The sequence below is a fragment of the Balaenoptera ricei genome, chromosome 1 (assembly GCF_028023285.1).
Source record: "Balaenoptera ricei isolate mBalRic1 chromosome 1, mBalRic1.hap2, whole genome shotgun sequence".
In the NCBI taxonomy this organism is placed as follows: Eukaryota; Metazoa; Chordata; class Mammalia; order Artiodactyla; family Balaenopteridae; genus Balaenoptera; species Balaenoptera ricei.
In genome coordinates, this window is record NC_082639.1 from 150,676,977 (window position 1) to 150,680,484 (window position 3,508).

Below are 3,508 nucleotides of genomic sequence, written 5' to 3' on the forward strand. Positions count from 1 at the left end.
ATCCCACCGCTCTAGGTGGTCACAAAGCACCGAGCTGATCTCCCTGTGCTATGCGACTTCTTCCCACTAGCTATCTATTTTACATTTGGTAGTGTATATATGTCCATGCCACTCTCTCACTTTGTCACATCTTACCCTTCCCCCTCCCCATATCCTCAAGTCCATTCTCTAGTAGGTCTGTGTCTTTATTCCCGTCTTGCCACTAGGTTCTTCATGACCTTTTTTTTTTTTTTCCCTTAGATTCCGTATATATGTGTTAGCATACTGTATTTATTTTTCTCTTTCGGACTTAACTTCACTCTGTATGACAGACTCTAACTCCATCCACCTCACTACAAATACCTCCATTTCATTTCTTTTTATGGCTGAGTAATATTCCATTGTATATATGTGCCACATCTTCTTTATCCATTCATCTGATGAAAAACAGTGGTTAGATGCCATGAAGTAAGTGGCATGCCTTAACTGTATGCGTATTGTTAGGCCCGAAGGCCTCTTCCATCCTTGTCAAGGGGAGTGCTAACCGTCTCTCCTTTCATACAACACTCCTGAACCTTCTTAATAAGTACTATTACATTATAAATACATCCTCTGTTTTCCCCCATTCCTAGACACTTTTAGGATCTTCTCTTAGCCCCCAGTATTCTGAAATTTTACCAGGATGAGCCTCGTGTTGGTTATTTTCTTCTACTGTCCTAAATTTTCTAAATTATTTCTATGATGATTTCCTCCAGAAGAGACTTTTTCAGAACAGTAACCTGGAGTTTCTTAGTTTCCATAAGGCAAAAAAAAAAAAAATCGTTTTGTTTAAATTCATCTTTACACTGCCAGCACTTTAGCAATAGCACCAAGCATTTGCTAAAATGGTACTCAACAATTGTAGTAAAATGAATCCAGTTGAAATAAGCTTCTTGCAAAGTTTAAGTCTTCCAAATTAAATCTATGATGATACTTCTCACATGCATCAGCAAAGGCACAAGATAGATGATCAGAGTATTGAGTGACTGACTCAGCTGATGACCCCTTATTCCATCTAAGGATTCTGTAAAGCCAGATTGTAGAATGACTGACTACCTCGTAATATGAATGCTCCCAGACCTCCCATAACTTTCCCGTGAAGTATTCCTCCACAGCTAACTCATCCTTCTCTATCTCTTCCCACAATTATGCTGGATTTTCCATGCTGGGGGCATGCGGGAAAGTGGTGGTCAAGGAAGGAGGTAGAACATGAGTCCACCAGTTTCCTGCTGAGTTGATGGAAGCTTTTCCTGTCTGACCTGCCCTTAGAAAGAACTGCCTGCTAAGACAGATACAGATGGCTGGGAGAGACTTGAGTTGAGGGTAGGGCCGGAAATGATGTGCAGCCCTGTCGGGAAAATCCAAAGAAATGAAGGTTAAATGCAGGAATTTCTTAATTTAAATGGAAATCCTTTGGGATGCTTATGAGTTTATATTTTCCCCTCCTGAAGGTTATCTTGATTGCTTCCAAGTTTTAGCAATTATAAATAAAGCTGCTATAAACATCCATGTGCAGGTTTTTTTTTTTCCTGTGGATATAAGTTTTCAACTCCTTTGGGTAAATACCGAAGAGTGCAATTGCTTGATCTTATGGGAAGAGTATGTTTAGTTTTGTAAAAAACTTGTCGAACTGACCTCTAGAGTGGCTGTACTACTTTGCATTCCTACCAGCGATGAATGAGAGTTCCTGTTGCTCCACATCTTTGCCAGCAGTTGGCGTTGTCAGTGATTTTAGCCATTCTAATAGGTGTGGAAAATTGTTGTTTTAATTTGCATTTCCCTGATGACATATGATGTATTTTTTCGTATTCCATCTTTATGTCTTCTTTGGTGAAAGCATACACCAAATGGGTGTATATCTTTTAATTGGGTTGTTTATTTTCTTATTGTTGAGTTTTACTGAGTGTCTTTGGGGGTAACTTCCTATATCAGGTGATATGGACTTAGCTCATTATCTAAAAGGAGGGAGAAGATTTAAAACAAAACCAACTTTTGGTGAGATCTGGTTTAGTTTAAACCAAAGGTAGAAAGGACACCCCATAAAGAGCAGCAGCTGGGCTTCCCTGGTGGCGCAGTGGTTGAGAATCTGCCTGCCAATGCAGGGGACACGGGTTCGAGCCCTGGTCTGGGAAGATCCCGCATGCCACGGAGCAGCTGGGCCCGTGAGCCACAATTACTGAGCCTGCGCGTCTGGAGCCTGTGCTCCGCAACAAGAGAGGCCGCGATGGTGAGAGGCCCGCGCACCGCGATGAAGAGTGGTCCCCACTTGCCGCAACTAGAGAAAGCCCTCACACAGAAACGAAGACTCGACACAGTCATAAATAAATAAATAAAAGAACGTGAATTCCTTTAAAAAAAAAAAAAGCAAACTGGGCTATTCATTTAAAAAAAAAAAAAAAAAAAAAAAAGAGCAGCAGCTGATGGGATTAGGTTAGTTCTGAAGCATCACCAAAACTGGGCAACCAGAACTAGCTTATTCCTGTCTGTCTCCTGCTTCCACGGAAGCCGTCCCAGAATTGTGGGTCTCAATGGCCTTCAATTTAGTCTTGCTCAGTCCCCTTCCACAAATATTAATAACATGGCCAACCTTGCTATTGCCGTGTCCTCTGTTCAGTGCTTTGCTTGAGCACAAGGTAGTGTGGAGGAGACACAGAACAAAGCTCTAGAATGTTTTCTGTGGTTCAAAGGAGTTATCTAAATTTTTTTCAAGCCCACTTGTTTTTGTTCTGAACATCTACAGATGGTTCTGGGAGTATCCAGTCTGAGCATGGTGCTGGATTGTTCCCCATTAGAGGAGTCAAAAAGGTGAATGGCAGTGATTCTAAAGAAATTCTTGTGAAATGAATGGATGGAGGGCCAATACAACAAACTCATGTAAGCAGACAGTTGCAAATGTGTATGATTTTTTGTGCAGACTACGCTCTTTCTGGGACAGTCCCCCAAGTTTGGACCTGGGAAGCTGCTCAGGGAGGTTATGTTGAAATTGTACCCCAATCTGCCTCCCCCCATTGATGCCTCCTCCCTGGGCTGGTGCTTGGGATGCATGGGCCTCTTCAAGTAAACAATGTTCCAGAAGCGTCCATGGGAACCTTGACTCTCTTACATGGGTGTAGCAACGTGAGTTTCAATTTTACTTGTAGAGAGTCCCCTCCTTAGGTAATGGGTTACTTTACACCAAAAGTGTGGACCTGTCTCCTTAGAGCCCTCATAGTTGCCATTTCTGCTACATGAACGGTTCAAAAAACCTGTTGACATTTGTGAAGTATGTTATTTCATCCAAATTACCCTTCTGGAATACTGATGTTTAGGGACAACTTTCATGCCATTTCATTGCTCAGGAAAGCACTTGTGACACCGATTAAGTTTCTAAACGTAAAGATAGCCATTGAGTTTCTATCACTTTATATACTTAATTGTAGACAAAAAAATACAGCATGATACTTGAATAACCAAGCTTCCCCAAGTCCTGGGAGCCCTGCAGCTATATAAG

The 3,508-nt window shown here is 41.7% G+C and overlaps 1 non-coding gene across 1 annotated transcript; it reads right to left on the bottom strand.

Annotated features, from left to right (window-relative positions):
• Positions 1–421: 421 nt before the first annotated feature.
• Positions 422–546, bottom strand: LOC132355031 (U6atac minor spliceosomal RNA). Its single transcript, XR_009499514.1, has one exon. It is a non-coding gene; the product is annotated as a U6atac minor spliceosomal RNA (small nuclear RNA).
• Positions 547–3,508: the final 2,962 nt, after the last annotated feature.